Source organism: Serinus canaria, chromosome 1 (genome assembly GCF_022539315.1).
Source record: "Serinus canaria isolate serCan28SL12 chromosome 1, serCan2020, whole genome shotgun sequence".
Classification (NCBI taxonomy): Eukaryota; Metazoa; Chordata; class Aves; order Passeriformes; family Fringillidae; genus Serinus; species Serinus canaria.
The window spans coordinates 28,191,393-28,215,264 of record NC_066313.1 but is presented as its reverse complement, the minus strand read 5'-3'; the positions used below and the strand labels follow the sequence as shown (position 1 = coordinate 28,215,264).

At 40.8% G+C, this 23,872-nt stretch overlaps 1 protein-coding gene across 5 annotated transcripts in view; it reads left to right on the top strand.

Moving 5' to 3' along the window:
* Positions 1 to 23,872, top strand: part of TSPAN9 (tetraspanin 9) — a 168,796-nt gene that overhangs the window by 905 nt on the left and 144,019 nt on the right. For 3 of the 5 annotated variants that reach the window (XM_018908290.3, XM_018908287.3, XM_018908284.3), the window contains exon 2: positions 9,072 to 9,115. The gene's annotated coding sequence lies outside the window, so the exon portion shown is untranslated. Of the gene's footprint in view, positions 1 to 9,071; positions 9,120 to 23,872 lie in introns of those variants that run through there. The other 2 variants (XM_018908289.3, XM_018908285.3) reach the window with 2 other exon arrangements.

Below are 23,872 nucleotides of genomic sequence, written 5' to 3'. Positions count from 1 at the left end.
TCCTGGTGGGAGGTGGGAGCTCTGTGAGGTTTGCTTCTAGGGAGGGCCTTCAGCTCCGGGAATTTCTGATGGGCAGGGGTGGACCTGAGGTGTGGGGATGCTGTGTTAAGGAAAAATTAGACTGCAAGGGTGAACTGCATTATTCTCTACTTAGTCCTTCTATCAACTCTTTTGTTCTGTGCTTTTACACTGTGTAGTTCTGTGGTTGAAACCACAGGAATGGGGCACCTGATTTTCCTACCTGACTGCACTGAACTCACTTTAAGACTTGGGCATAAGTCACCTAGGATATGTCCGAGTAGAAGTTAAATATTCTCTAGAGCAGCCATGAGAGTCAAATCACAGAGTTTGTTTGGGCTCTTGGCCCATTCCTAGATGGGCCTAAACGTTGCCTATGGAAGCCAAAACTTAACGTGTTCCTGTAGCAAAGTTGTTAGTAACAGCTGCCACTAATTGTTTTAATGGTGTGTTTGTTAAGTTTTGTAGCCAGGGTGTATAATTGCAAAGGATAGCAGCCACTGAAGTGTGCATTTGTATGAGTTGTGTTGGCATGGAATGTGGGGCCAAAGTTAGCACTCCATAACTTTTAGAATGTCAAAAGATAAATTATCATTGTGATGTTGAGAACACCAGGGGAAAAAATCTGTCCTTGCAGTGTTATGTCCTTTGCTTCCATTTTACATTTTTCCTGAGCTCCAAGTATGAAAACTGATGGAGCTAATATAGCTTCGGCCTCCAGATCTTTCCCTTTCATATTTTTAGACCTGTGATGATCAAATTGCAAATCCTACAGAAAGAGCCTTTTCTGTAACAGGGCTGTAAGACTTGTGGCACGCTTGGTTTTGAGTACCTGCACTTTCTTTAAACCCAATTCTCATAAAGCTGCATAAGAAGACCTCAGAATATAACAAATGCAATGTCATTTGCATTGTTCAGGCAAAGCTCTGAAGTTAGAATGGCCCTGTTCATCTCTGTGGGGCAGGATAGAGGGTTAACTGTGAGTGTCAGTGTTATCTTAGCTATTTTGGTTATTTTAGCAGAAAGTAGCTATCAGAGATGCATATCCCGCAGTCTTTGCTTTCTGTGCTATTTTAAGTTATTTTCTTCCAAAGCATGCCAAACCTCAGCCTGTCCATGAGGGTATTTCCATCACAACTGTGTATTTTTAGTGTTTAACCCCTGTCTCCCCAAAGACACAAACTAAAAACTGCAATAGAAAAGTGAAACACAGGAAGAGCACAGATTAAAATAGCAAACCAACACTGAGGTGGCAGCACTGACTGGAGGAGTTACTTTCACGTTTGTGTCAGAAGTGAAACTAACAAGTTTTCGCTAGAGAATCCAAGATTTTGTCTTGGTGTTACTCTGAGAGAGCTGGAGCAGGAGTGGCTGCTTATGTTAGAAGCAGTATGTTAATATTCCCCAGATACTTGGGTTTTACAGTTGAAAACCCACCTCAGCTTTTCCCTTTTATCATATTTCAGGATTGTGCTGTTTGCAAATGACTGATGCCCCGTTAGTTTTCTGTGTTGAATGTCATTAGATTTATTGATGCATGACAAAAAGAGATGGGAATGCTTTAAAGAGGCTGAGCATGAGCCAGTGTTGTGCTCTGGAAGTGAAGGCCGCTGACAATGCTCAGGACTGTTTTAATTAGACTGCAGCCAATACCCAAGGAAGTGATTATCTCAGGTCAGGGTCTGCATCACTGGGGTCCAGGACCAGGATTCACACACGTGGCTGGAGGCAGAGCACAGCTACAATACAGGTTGGGCAGGCACTGAATGCCACAGGCAGAGCTAAAATGGGGTCCCTGGTGCCATGAGCAGAGAGCAGGGGTGGATGTGAGGCTTTTAAAGAGAGCATTTAAAGGCCTTTCAGTGCTCTCAGAGCCCTGGTACAGCATGAGGATCATATGCTGAGGGAACTAGGCTTGTTCAGCCTGGAGAAGAGGAAACTTTGATGGGACCTATAGAGACCTCCTGGTACTTTGAAGGAGGTTCTCAAGAAGACAGAGCTTCTTCATTTTCTTGTTTCGTGACTGCATGAGGGACAACAAAGGAAAGTTGAAATGAGGTTCAAGATAGAATTCCATTCATTTCCAGCAAGGAGGGCAGTCAGATGCTGGAACAAGTTGCCCAGAGGGGTGCAATGTCTGTCCTCACAGGTTTTCAAGGCCAAAGGGGATGAAGTCCTGTTGGGACCTCATAGCTGGCCCTGTGTAAGGTAGAGCATGATGGAACCCCCACAGGCCTGCTCCAACATGAATTCTCTGATCCTGAGATCAAGCAGCCATTTGGTCTGAGAAGGAAGGAGGTGTGTAAAACAATGGCAATACTTGTACCCCAGATGAAGAAATGAAGGAAAGTTTTAGGATGCTGATGTGTTGCTAAGATGCTAAAAGAAATTTAAAACTTTCTTCAGTATGCTCGCAGCTTATGCTGGGGAGGTGTGTGTGCCTGGGGGAATGGTTTGTATTTGTAAACTCACTTTCCTTTACTGATTCTCAAAGCACAAAGTGCCTTTTTGGTGTAACATCACTTCAAGATGCATTCTGGAATGGATCAAACCATGTTCTTTCAAATTTCATGTAGGAAGCGTGATGACAATAAAGCACGGTGCTGAGCTTGAGGAAAGACAGTGTATGACCAGGGAATAGCTCTTATGTGAGGGTTGTCTTCTTTGACTCTCTAGAAAATAGAACAAACATGCCAGGACCAGCAGATCATTTCCCCATTTGTGCTGTGGTTGTTAACAGACCTTAGGATTGAGTCAGTCCTGGTGAGGCCATCTTAGCAATACCCAGAGAATGTGAGTGGATCAGAAATAGATATTTGTCTTTTCCTCTCTACATGGCAGTGAAATTGTGGAAAAGTGGGCATGTGCTCAGGAAGTGCCATCTCTTTGCTCAGAACAATGCATGTTGGAATTTAATTTTGAGGAGAAGTACTTGTTGGGAAGGTAAAAACTTTTGTATATTTTACGCAGCTGTTAACAAGATACTTTATTGGAGACCACAGGTATCACTAGTGCCCTACCTGTTCATCTTTCCTGATCTCCTAAAGCTGACTTCCAGAGGCTGTTTCTGCTGCTCCTTGTAGCCTCCCTCAATGAAACATGCATTGCTGAATGTCAGCGCTGTGTTTCCTAGGAAAAAACCCATCAAATCTTTCCTATGGGTTACTTTATGTAGTTCAGTGACATGTTCTCTGTGGTGTGTTTGTCATGAGGCTGGACTCTGTTCTCCAGTGAAAGATGTTGGATGCTTTCCTCATCCTGCTTGCACAGGTGTTTCTGGGAAGGTGATGTCTCTGCGAGTTAAGTGTTAATGCAGCTGGACAGCACTGTTGCTTAAGTGTCTTTTAAGCCCAACCTCACCTTTCCCTCTGTTTTCTGATGGTATTCCAAAGACTTGCATTTATTGCTGTCAAAAAATAAACCTTGAGAGCTAGAGTTTGTAGAATGAGGCATGATCCTTGTGCAAAGCCCAGCTGCTGCAAGGTGTCACTGTCTGCAAGCCCAGTAAGAAAGGAGGCATCTGACTGTGCTTCACATGGAAGAAAAAACAGATAGGAAATGTGGAATCCTGAGTAAGTAATGAGCTATGTTTTGGTGCCAGTGGGATGTATTAGTTTGTTAGACTGCCTATTGAGGAGGGGTGAAAAAATCCTGTTGTTGTAAAGCTTTTAAAATCAAGAGTATAAAACAGACAGGCATTTTGTAGGGATAGCTCCAGGCAGACAGGGCAGATTAAATCATAAACATATGCTCCAATAAGCCTTTAAGTGGACAAAGGTATTAATTAAGCTTAGCATTTCTTTACAGTGATGTGAATATGATGTTGTAATATTATGATAACCATGAAGTAGTAACATACATTTAAAAGACTTGAAGTTTGCATTAATCTTTCTTTCAAAAGGTATAACAGGAAAACTTCTTAAAGTTTTTTTGAAAGCACTTTTCCCTTTTGCTGTAAGAGTTCTCCTTTCTAATGCAAACATTGTCATGCTGGTCTGATTGCTGATGTTTCTGAAGGTGGAAGTGACTAGTAGCTGGGTGTTTATTTCCATGATCCCTGTGAGGAGTGCAAAAGGGGAAACAAGCTGCATTAACTAGTAAAATGCTGATGATATTTTTGGGGCTGAGTCACTGTATGTCTCTAGAATCAGCTGAACTGTGTTAACTGGGCTTTAGTTTCTACTCTGATATTGCCTTCGTCCTGGGCTGTCCTCCCTGATTTACAAGTGCTTGGATTGGTCTGTGTAAGCTCACAGCGAGGGTGTGATGGAATATATCAACCTCATACTGGTATAGGACCACAGGAGCTGTGTTATCCATGTGTCTGGGTGGGAGGCAGGGCTGGACTGGAGAAGGGGCTCAGGGGTCACTGGGTGGGAAGGCAGGAGCCTTGAGGAGGCACTAGGCTAAGGGAGAGGAAGTCTGCAGCCCTCCCCTGGGAGGAAGGGCTGGAAAGGAAGGATGAGGTGGTACACTGAACAGAGAGCTGAAATGTCACACCCTGTCAGCAGGTTTGAAGCAGACTTAGCTCAAAATTTTGAGACTGTTCTAGGGAACAGGGAGCAGTACAAATCTTAGGGAGCACAGGGCTCTGTGCACTTTCCTGAATTTGGTGTTCTTTAATTTAACTCTTACCTAAATTCATTTGACCTGAAAGATTGAGGGCAAAGCTTGATGTTGGAGGAATCCTGGGTTTAGGTCGCTGGTGGGAAGAACCTGAGTGACTTCTCTTGTGCAATTGGGTAGTCAGTGCTGTCTCCTCGAGTGCCTTATGGCAGTATGCTGACAATCACATTTCTGGTGATTGCAGCTGTACTCCAAACTCACATTGAGCACAGGCAAGGAGACTTTCTGTTTTCATTTGGACTTTTCTAAAGATTAAATAATTCAAGAATGCTTTCAAAAGCTTACTTTGTTTTCTGTTTCTCTGCTGGTGTTTTTTACCTACAGCTCTGCATACAGTTCAGTGTAAGGTGGTTCTGCCAGGATGTTCATCCAGCTTTGTTTTAAACAGTTCCTTAATTTTGTAAATATATACATATCCCAAAATTAGCTTTTCATTCAGTTATAAGACTGTAACCATACGTGAATGAAGGTTGTTACCTGACTTTGTGTGAAGAAAGTGCAGCTGAAGTTGCGAAGGATTGAAAGCAAAGTTCTTAGAATGTCTAGTACATTGTTTCCACTGGAGGACAGTCTGCACAGTATTGTTTATATGTATTTATATACATGTGGACAAAATACCATTAGGGGAATGGGATAATGGTTCTGGCAGTAGAAGAGACCTGTACTAACATGCAGATGGGAGCATGTCTCCCTGTAAAATAAAAATCTAAATGGCTGGCCTAAAAGCCTGTAAAGGAAACCTTCCAAGTATAAATTAAGTGATTTTGTTTCATGCATGAGAGCTTTTGGATCTTTCCAGTGCTGCTGTGCTGTCTCACAAAGTTTTGCCAAGTAACAGTGGCTATGAGTGTTAGAAAAGGTCTTGCTAATCTGTTTCTCAGCAGTGGAGAAAGCAGCAGGACTGGCAAGACTTTACATTCATAGAACCTGGGACACTGTGGACAGCAGCAGAGGCATCTATAGGGAGGATATAAATAGCACAGACACGTAATACTGAGCTATTGGGTGCCATCAAACATGAAGAGCAAGGGGGAAGAACTGCAACTCTGGGAAAATTGCCTATATATTCCCCTCACACCTACTCAGGAAGATCAGCTAAATCCCACACACTGAAACTGCTGCTGTTTCATGTGGGAAGACTGAGGATGGTATTTCAGGTGAATGTGGTCAGAGATTAGGATATGAAGGCCGTAGTAAAAGTAATTGCTGGGACCAGTGATCGCTTGAGCAATTCGACTATCTGTAGAGGAAGAGACTTCATTGACAACAGGAGCTTCTTGGATGTGTGCTCTATTCTAGTTATATAGTAGGCAAAGTAAAATGGACCATGAAGTAGAAAAGGGATTTTCTAGGGAGAACCAGGAGGAGGGAATGAGAACAGATTGAGGTTCCCACACCAATGCAAATTCATCTGGATAGCTTTCAGTTTTTCAAGTTCCATGTTGATGCACCATTTTTCTGGTGAATGGTCACCACAAAGTACCTCTCAAGACTTATACAAGAAACTCTCTCATTTTCGTTCTGTTTTTCTTAAAATAATTTCTGAAGACAACTTTCTTAAAGATTTAGAAAGACATCTTTCTAAATCTTTCCTGTTAGCCCTGGAAAATCCATCTTCAGCTGCCTACTCTCCAGGGACACCCAAACAATCTCTGTTGCATCTTGCTTTCTTTTATGAAAAAAAAAAATCCTGCCTGTTTTTCATCATAGTTTGGTTTTCACAGCTATTTAGTCTCTATCTTCATTTCTTCCTTCTTATTCTGTTCTCCATCAGTTCCTCTTTGAAGAGCTGAGGAAGTTCATTCTGTGGTAAGAACAGAACAGTTCTGCTATCTTTAGTCCATTTCTTCCTTGCTGTTTCTACATTAAACCACATAAAGGAAACAAAGCTGATCAAAATCATTTAGATATGTTGCTGTTTTTTTCTGAACTGTGTTTTAAAGAGCTCTTTAAGGAGAAACGTTGCTTCTTTTAGGAATCTCCATCTTTCTTCCTGCTTGAGCAAGTACTATTTAGTTCCTCTCTTTTTAAAATTTGAAAGTAATTTACCAAAATCTTCTTAAGACCCTTGTTTGTTTTGAAGGTGCTAAGTCATCCCCTTCCTTTACTTTTAAGAGATACTGAGAAGTGATTTTCATTGCTTCACGTTCTTCTTAAGTCTTTATTACCAGATCACTACCAGACTGTTTCTGCTTGTATCACTGGACAGCCCAGTTCCTGTTTCCAAGATCTCTAAGTGGTTAGAGCTGTAGGTTTTAATTTTATTAATAAAATGCACTCGTTTCATACTTCAGGTACAAAATATCCTCAATGCAAGCTTGAAACTGTCAAGGATGACCAAAGTAGGTACTTACCTGTGATGATGACATTGGTCCAAAGCACCTATTTACAAAAGCAAACAGACTTTGCTTGCCCCTGGGCCATGGTTTGAGGAACTGGAAGACAAGAATGCTTTAGTTTAGAGGATGAGGTGTGGTGATGTACCTAAAGGCTACCAGGAGATAAGTGCCTACCAGTCACTGAGCTTTCTAGAAGAGAAAAGATCAGCATTTTCTTCTTCTAGGTTTTGTTAGGCCTCAGAAGTTACAGGACTTCTGCTTTGGAAGGCAGACTTGTCTCCTTACTTTCTTCTGCTGTGAACTGTGGATTGAACAGGTTGTCTGGCTGCTCAGTACAGTTCCCTACTCTTGTAGAAAACATAGTGAAAGATTTGAGTTTTTGAAGGACTTGCAGAGTGGCTGTTCCTTGCATCATAGTTTTTGCAACAATCTTGTACCTACCCAAGCCATGGAGTGAATCTGGGGGTATGAACTGAGCTCTTCGGCTGCATGTGCCCATGAGTTTTCATCTCACCAGTTCTGGTCTGTCAGATGAGTCTTGTTTCTTTGAGTTTATTATTAATGTTTACCTTTGCCAACAACAAGACTTCTTCAACAATTTACTTGCAGGCATCTCATTTTCCTTTTTTAATTTTACTGTGTAGAGCATGCTTTTGTCAAGCCAGTCAATGTACCTCTGTCATGGCTAGGACTTACCTGTTTTACAGAATTACATGACTTGAAGGGCTCCTCTCAGATTATTTCTGCCCTTGCTACAGATTGTGCTGTATTCAGAATTGGCTTTTATCAGTGCTAAAGAAAGTTCATCTGTAAGTGTAGCTGACAGCATTTTGTGTGTGACAGCAGTTTGATAAATAGCCCACATCTACACAATGGAACTGTGGGAATCCTGGCTAATTTTATTCTTGGTTAAAAAAAAAATAAATTTATTATATATTAGTTATTGCTTAGCTACCCCTGACTTCAACATGGGTACTTCAGTGGTTGAAATTGTTGTCATCTGTGTCACTGGGGAGCTAGTTAGGTTGGGTGGTGCAGGTGCTTGCCATGTAGCATGACATCAGTGATGAGTTCACATAGTATTTAGTTCACTTTAGGAAGGTGTATAGAAGTGATGTGTATGATCTCTTGAAGTGTCCATGTGCTGAAGCACATCAGTAAACAGGCTGTGAAATCAATAGCTGTTTCATTGTCTTACTTGATGCAGTGAAGAAGGCAAAGAGGAAACATTATTTTAGAAATCAACAACAATGGAATGATGGAAACATTTCCATTGACCAAGTCTGGTGAATAATCACAATTTTTAAAAAATACTTAGTTCATAATTTTTTTTTTTTGTTTGCAGCTGCGATAATCTTGACAGGCTTTTAAACAGTGGAGATGGTACTGTTCCCACTGTTACACATCTTTCCTCCATGAGGCTGAAGGAAATCCTAGTCCCACTTTGCTAACTGTAGCACCCTTCTAGCACTGGGGTGGTGCTGTTACAGGCTTGGAAGCGCCAGTATGCATTGGATATGGTGGGGTGCTTTCTGTAGTGTGGTTTTGTGTGGTTTTGACTTCAGCAGTTGTCCTAGAAGCAAAGGACTCTATGTTGTACCAGAAGCAAAGGTGACATCTGTCAGAAAGCAAGGCTACTGGGGGAGAGTTTATCATGAAGGGTCTTGCTTAATTTCTAGTTTGGCCGCTGTAAGCGGGTCATCAGGAGTCATGGTGATAATGGGGGACTAAATGCCAAGGGCTAGAAGCACTGGATGTTTTTACTAGTATTTCTGATTTAATAGACACACAGCTTTTGCTTGTCCCCCGATCTCTGTTTTCCCTTCAGTTTCGTTTTAATATTTTGCCTATTGCCATTATTTAAACTTGAGTCCGGGTCAAATCAGTATATTATGCTCTGGAGACCAGTGTTAAGACTTACTCCTTTTGTTCAAGAGCAAGTGGAATTTGATATACCTTTTCCTGTTTGTTTTTTTTTTTTTATCTCCCTGAATTTCTCCTTTCTGTCCTCCTTAGCTAATTATGTTTGTGGTGGGAAGTGGGTCCAGAAGACAAATAAATTAATTTTCTTCTTCTTCTTCTTTCCAGGTTTGGTCTGTGACTTTTTCTTTGGTGTACATCCAGTTACCTCAGTAAGTAAGTTCTTGGTGAAGGATTCTTGGAGTCATTAAGCTTTATCATTAATATTCCTCACATTGACGTTAAGGGAAGATGAGTTGGTCCAACACTGAGCCCTTACAAAACCTTTTTGTAATCTGTTATTTTCTTGCTACAAACGCTGAGAGATTCCAGAGTAACATGGTGGTTGTTGGGGTCGTCTCCAAGTGCTGCCATAAGTACTGAAGGAAATGTAACAGAGGAGGACAATAATCCTCTTCATTATATGCAAAGATTCCTCTTCCTCTCTTTTCTTACCTGTGACATTTGTAGGGAAAAGAAGCAGAGAAAAATGAAACAAGGCTCCTACTGAGAGCACTTTTAGTCCACATAAGTTGTATCCTTTTGTGCAAGGGTAGTTCTATAAACAGGTTTAGAAAAACAGACTCATTTTGGAGGAACCCAGGGCTACCCTGGGGTTAGGTGTCTTACTACAGCTGCAGGCCCATTGCTTTGTATTTTTACATTCCCTGTGTTCTTCAGGGATTGAGCCTTGGCTAGGAGTGAGTGGCAGATGTGGCACTGCTTACCTTTCATTAAGTTTCTGACACAGTAGAAGAAACAACTTCTGCTCCTTTAGGGAAAGCAAGGTGATCCACCTTTCTGCTGAATGCCATGCGTTCTGCCAAAGGCTGCAAGGAGTGCGGTTTGACAAATCCAAGCAGTGAGAGCAACACTGAGCTAATAGTCCACTCTTGTACTTGGCTTGCCAAGAACTGTTTCATACTTCTGTGCTGCTGTGTAAAACTTGTCATGACAGCTGCAGGCAAAGAACATCTACTGTTGTACATTTTGGGATGAGTGATGAGAGATTATGGTCTGTGAAGGGAAAGAATCCCCTTGCAACTGGGAAAAGCTAAGAACATGTTAGGTGAGGCTATGAAAAAGGAATGCTGGAGCTTTCCTTTACTCTTGTGTAAATCATCATTAGAGGTGATGCTGCTCAATGGCTCAGTCTTGGGGATACTGCAAAGATGCATTGACTTAGGGATACTGTTTATTTAAGAGAGAACTGGGAAATATCCTGAGAGGGTTTTCAATGTCAAGGCAATAGTTCTGTTGTCAACTGCTGTGGAAAATTTCACTTGTAGGACTTGTATGTTTCCAAGAGAAAAATCAGTAATAGGACGTAAACAACTAGCTTAAAATCTGTTCATTTGATGTTGGACATGGTTGTGGTTTAACTCCAGCCGACAGCCAGGCCCCACGCAGCTGCTCGCTCGCTCCCCCACCAACGGGACTGGGGAAAGAACTGGAAGGGTAAAAGCTGGAAAACTCATGGGTTAAGCCACAAGCACAAGCAAAGCAAGGAATTAAATCACTGCTTTCCATGGCCAGGCAGGTGTTCAGCCATCTCCAGGAGAGCAGGGCCCATCACATGTGATGGTGGCTTGGGAAAACAGAAGCCATCTCTCCAATCTTCCTCTCTTCCTCCTTCTTCCGTCGCTTGATAGCTGAGCATGATGTTATATGATGTGAAATATCCCTTTGGTCATTGGGGTCAGCTGTCCCAGCTGTGTCTCTTCCCAATTTCCCACATACTTCCAATTTCTTCGCTGTGGCAATACAAGAAGCAGAAAAGGCTTTGGCTCTGTGTGAACCCTGTTCACCACCACCAAAAACCATCTCTATATTATCAACCCTTTGTTCAGCACAAATCTAAACCACAGCCCCATACCAGCCACTGTGAAGAAAATTAGCCCCAAAACCAGCACAGATGTGAATAGCTTCCTGATATTTCTGTTGCAAGACAAAGAATGAAAAGATAGATGAGGGATGTTAGGCATGGACACAGGTAACATCTGTATTTGTAGTAGATGAGACACAATGTTACAGTATGTAAGATAAAGAACCTATGAAATTTCATGCTGTAGAATTTAAGATGGTTATAAAGAGTCTTGGCTTGGTCATAAAATGTCTCTCCATAGGGCTGCTGTGCATTTGAATCTTGCAATGATTTTTCTGATTACCTTTTGCATGTGTGCCATGCTCTGAATCACACAGAGTGGTGGTTTGTTGATTACTGTGTCCTAGGAGAGCTGGGTGATTGAGTGCACTAGGGAAAAGATAGTTGGGGAAGATTGAAATGGTTGTTATTTGTTCCAGGAGTTTTCTTTCTGTTCATTCTAGTGCCACTTGAAATGATGGCTGTATTGTGAGCTCTTTCATCTTGTTTCCACACCTTTAAAATTTGATACTGCAGAAATTAATGTAACATCATCTATAATGTTAAAGCTGCCTCATGTTATGAAAGTGAGAATTCCCACAGCAGCCTTAACTCTGCCCCCAGAAGAGAACGCAAATCAAGTTAGTGTCTTAAGTTACACCATTGTGCAGCACTGGGCACTAGGATGTACATTTTGGCAAATATTTGCGTTTCAGATCTGGTCCAAGTCCATGGCAGTAATGAAATATCATGTGTTAATTATGCTAAATGATCATATTACACTGGTAAATGGGAATAGGATTGATTCCCAGAATGCTGATCTGTGATTCACATCATCAAGGAGTACAAAAGAATCCACATCCCTTAGAGAGGGAAGATAAATAGGATATTTCAAACATTTTTCTTGCATGCATGGTAATATGCAATTTTCCCCCTTTCCATTATGTTTCTGAAATCTGTTTCACAGCAAATTGAAAAATTAGTATCCCATCTCTAATGGAGCTTTAGAAATTTCCCTGCTTTCTTTACCTTGCTTATCAGTGTTAGCTACTGGATTTCAGATACCCTATTGTATTAATTGAAGGATTTTCCTTTCAAAGTGGTCTGTTTCTGTGAAGAAGGTAGGGCTTGAACATACTGAGCAGAATGGGAAACATACTTTTTGCTTTCTATGAAATGTACTCATGCATATTAAAAAGCTTGCCAGACCTGAATTTCTAGAATGACCAACAAATTGTTGTTAAAATAAAGTGATTGAATGCCTTGCTGATGTGTGGTATTGAAGTTGAGTGAAATGCTGCTACTCATGACTCAAAATTAAATAGAGTGTATTACAAAAGCTATTGTAGGAAAGGGCTCAGCAGAGAACTCAGACACAGACTGAATAGTGAAGACAATCTTCAGCTATATCTTAAAACCAGCACATACTGTGGGGATTTTTAAATGTCTGGAAAACACTGTTGTGTAATGAAATCAAAATGGTGTGTGAGATGCTTTGTGATGGCTTGCTTTTGGCAGGCAGCCATTCTAGGTGAGGTGGACATTTTAACATATAGGATGTATTGAATAATGGGTTTTATAAGGTGCAGTTATATGGGAGCAAGTTGTCACTGTGCCTTACCTGTGTGCTGGACTGTGAGGCCTTCTAGGGTGATCCTGGGTACCTCATTGGGGCAGGGCTGTTCTTCATTTGCGTGGTTTGTTTGGACTGTGAGCAGGGTCATTGCTCTCAAGGTCTTCATACTGTGCCCAGCAGAGTGAGGCCCAGAGGGGAGGACCTGGGACCTACTGAAAAAATACAGGCTGTAAAATTTAATCCAAAAGGAGATCAGGCAAGCAAGGCGAGAAAGAGAAGTATGAGAAGAGGGTTTGTTAACTTATATTGGCTGTCTTACAGTCTTAGAAATAACTTGATGGCCCTGTTGTGCCAAAGGCACATATTTGTAAAATGTGTGAAACGTGCTCAGATGTTCCACAGTTGGGCTAACACGTTGTTCACGTCTGATTTGAATGAGTACTTGGCATCAGTCTCTGTTCACGAGAAGAGCTCGTCTAATTAAGTGGATAATGTTAGATCACATCTTCAGGAACATTATTAGAAGTTCTGCTAAGGTAGCCTGAGGAAAAGAAAGTTGCTGTGGGCAGTGGCCCTGGGGTTGGCATTAGGCCAGGTTAGGGTATTTTAATTTTCAGAGTCTCAGTTTTAAGCTGGATTCTGAGGCCTTGAGGCAAAATTGTAAATGATCCTGTCCTGTAAGTTACTAAGTAATATGATACAGCTAAACTTTAATGTGCCATAAAGTTAAATATCCATGTATGGAGCACCCCACTGGCAAAAGATAAATTAGTTATGGGGAAAGGAAAATTATTTGTCCCAGAGATACTGTTAGTTAATCGCTGGTTCTTCTCAGGTTGCTTGAACCTGGAATATTAGTCCAGTCATTAATTAACATGTTTTATTATTACTTCTGCTCCCTTGGAATATCCGATTTGTGACACTTTCCCATGGGTGGGTTTTTATTTAAGTTTTTTAACATGGAGAAAGATTTTCACTGGAGTATTTAGTCACACATATAACCAAATCTCCTTCTGAATGATGAGGTGAGGCTGTCTCTTACTTGTTTGTCATGTGAGAGAAGGCATGGAGGAATGTGTTGGAGCACAATTTTCTGCTCTTACTTAGCTTGTTGTCCTTATTGCCTGTCACCAGGCTCCCACAGAGCAGTTCTTGGGCCTGGCAGCCCCTGAAAGAAACTGCAGGGTCCATCTCTCTGGGCTGAGCCAGTTTGGGGTACCTGTTTTGTTGCATGCAGTGTGTTGTCTGCTTCTCTGTGATGGAATAAAAAAGCCTCTTTTTAAATAGTGCTATGTACGTGTTCCTATGGTAGCCTACTAGACAGCTGTGAACTAAACTTAATTTCTTAAAGCAGTAGTTTTCATTTTTGCTAATATCAGACCTTAAGCATTTTCTGAAGAGTCTCTGTATACTCAATTCTAATCCACTTTGATTTCTGATTTATTGTCTGCTGTATTTAAACTGTTGACCCAACTATTAATTTCTGCTTGGTGTATATCACACTCATGCAGCTGAGCTTCAGAGAGGCTGTGAATGGTTAGGTTTTTTTGTCTTAAGGAAACTCAAGGAACTGATCTTACCAGAGTACCAAAGCTTTGATTGTCAGTGGATTCTTTCTTGCTTTTTCTTCTCTTGCATAAAATTATTGCTCTTGTAGTCCCTGAACAGTTTCTTTCAGTGTAGGAGAGAAATCTGAGAAATCTTCATATGGGTAATAGGTGGGAATTTCAGGAGCTGCATTACTTTCCTTGCTAGTAGCCCTGGAATCCTCCCCATCATTTACAGAGGGATACTGCTGTCACTCAGCAGAAGCATTTGTAGTATCACAGAGGTTAGAGATGCCATTGAGGAAAAAACACTGCACTTTTCAGCCAGCCCTCTGCAGAGCCAGTATCAAATTTCTCCCTACTAATGTGTTTCTTGGCACTTTGGTTCAGTTGCTGCGGATTTTCCCGCAGCTGAGTGCCCCTTAGGCAGGTGGGTTTCCCCCTAGCAACGGCACAGAAGTGTATTCCTAATGCACTTGATACTTTTTTTGCAGTGTATCATTATCGATTGCAGAAGTCATTGCCCAAGTTTTTTCCAAGCCCGTTTTCCAAGCTAGGTTCAGTGGTTTTGAAAAAAAAAGTTGGAGATCCATTTAGGTGTCAAAAATAGCTGTTAATCCTGTTTTTATTCCCTTTTGTCAAGCTAATTAATCACTCTCCTGCTTTGTGTTCCTGCCATGGCAGTACTGGGGGGCTGTCAGCTCGTGCTCAGCCCTGTGCTGTTCCTGACTGAACTGTGCTCCTCAGCTGCTTTATGTTTGCCATCCTGCCAGTTCCTTCCCTGCCTGCCTCCGTATTGCCCTTAGGCTAACATGGAGATTAATTGACCTAGTATAGTAAGATGTTTCCTCTTTTGAGGTCCTCGTCTCCAGCAATGTTTAAGAAGGAAAAAGGGAGAGTTTGAAAACAGCTAGTTGGTTAGCTAGGATTTGGTGTGCAACATCTGAGCACAGCTAACACAAAACAGCATTATTAATGGGAAAACTATGGCATAAATGCACTATTGCTACACAGAGCACAAGATGTGAGAGATGGAAAGCCTATTGTATTTCCTCAGTTTGCCCTCAGTAATAGGTTTCAGAGGCTCATGCACAGATCTCACTGTTATAAATACATATTATAATATTGGCTTTTTCCAAATATGAAAATGGGTGCTATATGTATAATGTTAAGGTAACTTTGCTATAAAAATATAGTTTTTATTTCTGCTATTAACTAAACTTAGAGTGGTGAAATAGCTGATACAGTTTCACTTGTGGTAATGGAGCTGCCTGCTTGGTTGCATGATACCTAATGAACATATGATGAAAACCCCTGCTACTGTTATGCCAACTATCAGCACCTTCCCTCTGTAGAAAGTATGGACCAAAGCCCAAGCTGGAGGTGATAATAAAAACTGAATAAAACCACTGCCAAAAAATTTGTATGCTCTAAAAAGGCAGACCCAAGGAGAAGCTGTGCTAAATGGTTCTAGGAATATGTAAACTAATTTTGGGAAAAGTTTAAATATGCATAATTGTTTATGAATATTCAATAGGCTGATGCAATAGAAAAGGTGTGTAAAGGGTGTCTCTGAAGTAGCAGGTGTGCTCCTGGCTGAATGCCAAGCACGTGGCCATTAACTTTGTTTTTTTTTTTTATCCTATTGCCCTTTATTAAACTTATAAATTTTACCAGGAGCATGAACCTCGTTTTTCACATCCTGAAATAACTCATCAGGAAACTTCTTCTAAATGTTCTGCATCAAGCAAATTGCAGAACCTTACCTGATTCAATTATTTGATTGAATTGAGAGTGGATAAAACCTATTTGGGGCTTGATATTCAGTAAGGTATTCAGTAACAAAGCCAGGCAACAAAGTCAGATAGAAATTGAAAGACACACGAACCAACAAGAGCCTGTCACATGGACCGGGAGGAGGTGAAGCTGCAAACATTTTGAAGCAGCCTATTTGGTGCTATGCAAGATGGGTAAAATTTGAACTCAGGGTTGCTAGCATTTGGCCCATCTTTGTGTGTTTATTTTTGCCTTCTGTTCCAGGGGAGCACGTTAGGTCAGGCTTGACTGTACATTGCTGGCAGTGCTGAGAGTGACGGGAGATGCTCTGGGCATGGAGAGGGAGCCATGCATGACTAAGAGCAGAAATGGAATTCAGTGCCTGTGATTCTGAGCAGGACAGATAACACAGATTTGTCTGGAGCAGTTGCAAAAGCACAGACTCTTCCTTACAGAAAAATTATTAGAAAAAAATTAGGTCGAATTTGGGAAGAGAGTAAGCTTAAAGCACAATTAGGCTTTGCAAAGGGCTCTGTCTCTGAAATGAATGTCCACACACTGAGTGTTGATACTGTAGTTATTTTGGATTGTTCTCAGCTGAAAGGCGATGGATTTGTCACATAAAACTGCTGAAAATAGGTATGTTAATACCAATTATTCAGCAGAACTCGTATCATGATGAGTATATTTTTGTCAAAATAATTTTGGTGATATTTTGAAAACATTGATGCGATTTAAGGTGAAAGCAGAAAACTAGATAGTTTTAGATGTCATGATTTAATTTTAAAATGTGTTTTCTTTTTAAAAAGCATAATTTAAAAATGTAATGACTCCAGTTAGTTTATCTTGTCTTTAGGGATTTATTTTTTGCCTAAATAGTGTTTATGTATCTAATTTATTTTTAAGTGTTTTGTGCTTCTTTGACAGCATTGCCTGCTTGTTTCTTACATGTTTTGTGCATATCAAAAAGAATATAGGAACAGTCAGGAACAATTTAGGAAGGCTGTGTGTTGTGATGTGTATGTTTAGTTCACAATGTCAGGAAAATCCACAAACGCCAGAGGTCTCTGTCCAAAAAGGAGGCAGGGGAGTCCTTCAGCTTTATTTGAATTAAGGGGAAGAGTCCACTGGGGCACACACTGCAGGGTTTTCTCTCCAGGTTTCAGAGGGTTCAGCCTCCTTTGATCCCAAACTCCTGGCCACACGTTGCCCTCTTCCTTTCCCCATTGCTGAGGCATTGGGAAGGTACAGCCTTCCCGAACCACCTACCACATATTGCCCGCTTCAACCTGCTGTTTTACCCCAAAGCTCAGAAGTTCAGGCTTGTGCAGCCCCTTGCCTGTTTCAGGAGCCAAGGTGTCAGGGCTCTGCAGCAAGCCTGCTGCCCTAAGTCAGAACAGACATGAAGACCCATTTCAAAGACGTTAACACCCTTACCTTCACCCATCCAACTCTTTGTAAAGACATTAGTTTTCCTCTTGACTGTTTTGATGGTAAACTTTTTAATGGTTGCTATGCAATTTCAGCTTAAGGCCTTGTGAACAGTGTTACTTGAAATATGCATCTTTAAGCCTGTTTGTTTTTCTCTTGTGCCTTGTGATTTCAAGTTTTGTTCACCTACTGGAAAGTAGGGATTTGCCAAGAGCTGATTTTTGTCTGGGAGCCTCACACAGAAGTGTCAAGTGTGCTCCTTGTCCAGCCACACCTTGGTGCTGTTTGGGTCATTCCAGAGGCATGCAAGATGGGGGGAGGACTCCAGGAGTGAGCTGGAGTTGAAAATGAATGATTTGCAGCTATTAAAACTGGTATTCTTCCTTGTGATTTATTATTATTACCTTGGTATATAATTAAACAAAACAAAACAAAAAAACAAAAAAACAACAAAAAAAAACAAAAAAAAAAAAAGAGAGAGAATCTCTGGAAAGCCAGTGAGGATGTCTGTATAACAGTACTAATTTTTACCTTTTGCATTTACTGACATTTGTATATGTCTGGCTTTCAAAGCTGACAGCTGAAATGAAAATGTTGTCTCGGGGACAGCACTGACCTTTGTTAAGGTTTTTTTCTTGTCACAATTGTTTAGTGCTTTGGTCTTCAGTCCACTTGAGTGTTTTTCTCTTTTTTTTTTTTCTGCAGTAGTGAGGTGAGTGTTTGTTTGGTTTGGGTTTTGTTTTGGTTTCTTGTAATTTGTTTTTGCTTTAAAGCTGCTCACAGTGCACCTTTTATAAATTGGTGTGATACAGTACACAGTGAAGACTGAAGCTGGCAAAGAGCTGGTGCCACAGAATGTACTTTCTTACTGTTTCCTGCTTTTGTATTTTCATGCAAGTGCTTCCTTTGATAGTAGCCTAGAACAATACACAGCTAAACTCTAATTTTTTTATTTTAACAATTGTTACTTGTTCAGGAACAGTGCTTTACAGTTGGCTAGTACCAGTCATCCACAACTGGTGGATGAGGGTGCAGTTGAGGGAATCCAGCCAAGCTCAGACAAATTCCTGTTTGTTAAAGCATCCTGAACTGCCCAACTTGAAATGTATTAGATGAGGCTGATGAGCCTTTGATGAATGAGAATATGTAGCAGAATGTGGAAAGAAATAAAGTAGTTTGGGCATGGAAATTTTCTCTTTTAAGGGAAGGAGTGTAAAGAGAGAGAGAAAGACTAATCTTCAGCATTAGGCTCTTCTATTTACATTATCCCAATTCCATGGATACCTAACTGAAACAAATATATGAAATACTTAAAATTGAAAATATATGCTATTATTATTCATGCCATCCTATCTTTTAATTTAATAGTCTCCCAAGATTCTTAAAAGAAAGAAGGGGAGGTTCACTGAAATGCAAAGGTGGTAAAACAAGAAAATAGGGTGGTTCTTTTCATAATCATATCCTTATTATAGGTTGTAGAAGTCACCATCAGGGTTGATGGTGGGGCTGTGAGTTTAAAACAGTTTGAGGTTATAGTTAGGTAGTGAATACAAAATATAACACACAAGAATTTGTAATTGGTGTGGGATATTAAAACTTGGTTTCTGCTGTTAAGTCTATTTTCCACCTATGAAGTTCAATTAGGGATTTTCAAGTATGAACCATTTTTCTTTTTACCGACTGCTGTGAGGTTCTTGTCCTGTTTGGGGACAGCACTGGGTGTTTCAAGACTGCACATGATGTAATCTTTTCTTCTGTGCAGCACCCTCAGACTGTGTGTCGTGGTGCATCTGCTCTGATCTGGCCACGGCGCCCACGAACAGGAAATTTGTGGGCACCGGTGAACTTGTGGTACTGTGGGAGCGCAGCTCATGGCTGCGTCACCGTGTCATGGGAAGGTGGTCACATCTGATCAGAGGCATGCTTACTAGTCAGCAAAAATGGGGGCATTTTCCTCCTGTTCCAGTGCCTTCTGTGATGAAACCTGTGTATTTTATGTGAGCGTCAGGAAAGAGAGAGGGGGGAAGGAAACAGGCTGTAGGCCCCTGGGGAATTTTTCTGCCCACAGCTGTAGGACAGTTAACAAAGATGATGGGAAATTGGGTGAGATGAGTTGTTTTGCGAAAGTGGATGGATGCCAGACTAGATGCTGTATTAGCTCAGAGATTCCCAAAGGATGGCACATGTGCTAGTTGTGGTATCTGAGCATGCCCAGGCAGCAGAATTGTATTACCATGCTGAGAATGTTCATAGAGCAGCAGCACTGCCATGAAAGTATGTAGCTGACCAAAGTGATTTTGAAACTTCTGTCCTTGATGAGCTCTGGTCAACTTTAGAGACCTTGACATTCCTATCAAATATTTATGAACATCATTCTATGTTTTAAAACTGTATTTGTCTTTGTCTTCCTAAAGATCTCACTGGGCTTCAGAGATCCAGTGTGCTTATTGTGATGTAATGCCTTCTGCTGATACTGGTGTGAACAGCATTGAATTTTTTGACAGATTTCACAAAACTGCTCAACAAAAGTAGCTGTGTAATGTGGGTGACTGTATCTGTATGTGTAACTGAGAGTCATGGGAGCAACTTGAAGCCAAGTATTACATCAGACTCTGCATTCCAGGCAGCGATTTGGTTTGGCCCTGCAGGATTATTGCTGCTCTCAGAGTTTGTGTCAGCAAGTTTACTCGTGATTGACATGAATTAATGGAATTAAATGTAGGCCCCGTCGTTGACTATCATGATCAGATACTTGACACTACTCTGCAACTGGCAGCCTTCGTGCCAGTGGTGGTTCTTAGGGAGCAGACATGGTAAGGACAATGCCACTACAGATGTGATACACAGGCCAGGGGTCAGCATCTGTGTCATGGAAGCTTTCCAAGGGCTTGCTTCCAGCCTGATTAAAAGCCTGTGTCTATATGACCTTGTGCATTATCAATATGTTTGTACTGAGGGAGGCATATGGAGGGAGTGGGGACACTGTTTTAAATTTTCTTGAAACAAATGCTGCTAACTAAGCAGATAAACTGTGGGTGGAGGAGCTCAGACATTCCTCCATGCTGCAGATATATGCCAGCACTTCTTGTGCATTGTATGGTGCAGGAAGCCTTGTTATAGGCATATGTCAGATATTAAAGCCATTTCAAAAACCATTTTATAATGGTTTATAAGGTGATGTTATTGCAGACTCATTCAGGTTAGAAGGGACCTCCAGGGGTCATCTAGCCCAGCTCCTACTCAAAGCAAGATCAGTGCTGAGTTCAGACTAGATGGTTGTCCAGATGGTTCTTGAAAATCTACGTGGGCATAGATTTCACAATCTCTCAGATATCTGTTCCAATATTTCAGGGCAGTGATTTTTTTAATGTCCTGTGGCAACTTCAGTTGTCTCTTGTTCTCCAGCCACATACTTTCATAAAAAGCCTGGCTCATGCTCTTGGTAACCCTGTCTAGGGAATTTAAAGTCTGCTATTGTGCTTCTCCAAAGCCTTCATAAGTGAAGCAAGCCCATTTTTATCAGCCTTTCCTCTCAGGCCCAGAGCTCTAATTTCCTGAGAAACTTGGTGACCTTTGGCAGGACTTGCTCAGGCTTCTTATGGAATAGTTTGTGTTGGAAGGCACTTTTTAAAGGCCATCTAATCCAGCCCCCTGCAATGAGCAGGGTCATCTTCAATCAGACCAGGTTCCTCAGAACCCCACCGAACATGGCTTGAATGTTCCCAGGGATGGGGCATCTAGAACTTCTCTGGGCAACCTGTGCCAGTGCTTTATCACCCTCAGTGTAAAAAACTTATATCTGATCTAAGTTGGCTCTCCTTCAGTTTGAAACCTGCCCTCTTTGTCCTATCCATGTATGCCCTTGTAAAATGTCCCTCTCCAGCTTTCAGTCCCCCTTTAGGTATTGGAAATGTGCTAGAAGGTCTCCTGGAGCCTTTTCCAGGCAGAGCAACCCCAACTTTCAGCATGTCTTCGTCAGAGAGGTGCTCCAACCCTCTGATCATTTTCATGTGCCTCCTCTGGCCTCACTCCAACAGTTGCACAGCCTTGATCAACACTTTGTTTTACTGGAGGCTCAGAACTGGATTTAGTACAGTGTTGAGTAAAGGAAAACAATCACTTCTCTTATCTACTGTGCATTGTCTTGTGGATACAGTACAGTAAGCTTTTAGCCTTCATTGCAGTTCTGAGTCCCGTTTAGCCCCATCTCCACTGGTACCCACAGATCCTTTTCAGCAGAGGTCCTTTCCTGGCACCCTATTTCTCTGTCCTGTCTGGGTTCCTCAAAATGGTAGCTTTGCCCTGGAGCTTATTGTCTGCATGTCCTAGTTTGCTGTCATCTGCAAGCCTGATGAGAGAGGACTGTGTCACCTTGTCCAGGTCGCTGATAAAGGTGTTAAACAGGACAAGCCTCCAGACAGACCCGTGCTATACTCTCCTCATTGCTGGCCCCCAGCATGGATTATGACACTTGAACCACTGTTCTTCCAGCCCAGCCTTCCAAGCAGTTTTTTACCTCTCTAGTTGCCCACCAGTCCAGACTGTCAAAAGGCTTGCTGAGGTAAATCACATCTGCTATCATTGTCCACAAATCCAGTTGGTCAGGTATTATTTGTCACTGGCTGACCTGTGTTGACTGGTCCCATTCATGCACACCATGTGCATATGCACAGGAATGTGTTCCAAGAATACCTGGTTCATACTCCACTTCATGCTGACCCTCTGGAAAACAGCTTTGTCTGGTTGATGCCAAGCTGACCATGAGCCAGAAGTACACACAACTTAAAACTTAGTTTATCTATTAGGACATTTCTCCTTCTATCAGTAGCTAATATTTTTAGGAGTTTAACATTTTTTTATATGAACTTTGTTTTGTCATTGGTGCTCAAGATTTTATTGAATTTGCTGATAAAGAACCCTCCAGAGAAGGTTTTCTTCTGAGCTTTCCTTTTTCTGCATGCTAATTAAACTCAAGTTGAAATTTATATGTGGAGCCTGAGGAGGAAAAGGAGAATTTTTCAGCCATGCTTATATATAAACAGTTTGTTTTAAGTAGAGTGAATTATAAAACCCAGTATTCCTTTAATTTTAATATTTGCTTATCTTACAACTTGGATTATGGAAATAGATGATTGATTCTTTTATTTTTTAAAATTATAATAATTTAGGTTTTTTTAGCATCAAGCAGAACTTTTCCTTAGGCTGAAATAAAGGGCTGAAGCTGAGTAAAAGATCTCCCATAATTTCATGTAGTTAGTTGCTGTGGGGCAGAATTGCGTGTTACAGGAAAGGTTTGAATACCTTAATTTTAAAGAAAAAATTGGCCCCGTGGTATTTTAAAATTTACCTTTTAATTTTTAGTTTCAGAGTAGTTAAAAATAAACCATGGTGAGTAATTTCTTAACTCAAGCATCTTTTCAGCCTCGCTCTTGACTTACCCGTGCATTCATTTTAACACTAGAGGGCAGCTGAAACACTTCAGTTCTTGCAGAAATCCAGCTTTAGGAGAACAGCTTGCATTCTTCCTTACCCGAAGAAAGGAGTTTTGTTAGCTGCCTATTACATGACCTTTATTTTAGCAATTAATTTCCTTTAATTCTTTCAGGTGTTTTTTTTATACTTTAAAATCGAGGTTTTAACTTTCTAGCTTCCTTTGTGCCTCTGTAGCTGTGTCATGCAGTTAAAATTGATCAGCAGTTGAAGAGGGAGAATAGATTCACATTTTAGTAGCTGTGAAGACGTACTGCTTGTGCTTCCTGTGTGATGGGTATTTGGAACCACCTTGCTTCAGAAACAAAGAGAGATGCCAGAGATAAGAAAGTTTTAAAGACACCTTCTCTTAAATTTTCTCAAGAAAGTAGAAGTTTGACTTATAGCACTTACAATTTATTTCAAAGTTTTTGTTGGTATGTAATTTTAAATTTGTTTTCAAAATACTTGAGTTGATCTTTTCTTATTCTCTGCTTTGCTTTAAAGCCATCTTTTTTTTTGTAGCAGAGCTTCAAAATAGCAACTTCTGTCCCTCCAGATGTTATTCTATCCTCTCAGCAATCAGGAAACAATCCAATATGAAGGCTTTAAAAAGGAAAGGTCAAACCAATTAAAAATTACTATTTTCACAGCTCATGTGAAAATTGCCTAAGAAGTTCTTCTCTTAAACCTGAAATTGGAAACATTTTTATTAAAAAAGTAGATTGAAATACATGATGAAACTTGTAAGTTGTTTTAAGGGCATATTGTCAGAGATGGGATACTAATCTGTTCTGGCTCTAAAGTAAGAATATATTCTTTCTTTTGAGTTGGTTGTTTTTTGTATCTTATTGGGTTTAATTTCCTCTCTTCCTGTTTTGAATCTTACTGTTTACTGCAAGTGTTGAACAACATTTTTGAGCAGCTGAGCAATTGAATGTTTATTTGCACTAAAACTTTGAATGGTGTCTGCAACAGTAATAAAATAGTATCATTAAGCTTTTAAGAAAGGAACTCTGTCTCTTAAGAGTTTAATCTCTTACACTTAAGAGTGTTAGAGATTAAAGCTGACTTTTCTGACTTGGGATCAGATATTTTTTTTCCATATTTACAGATGATGTGATCTGAAAATTAACCTGTGCCTCTCTTAAGGAAATTTTGCATTTTTGCAACTTTGCAGTGACTGTAAGGGCACAGTGTTTTCTCTTCCAAGCTAAGCTTCTGGAACTGTGTAGTTACAAGGAAATAGTGTCTGTTTTAGTTAAAA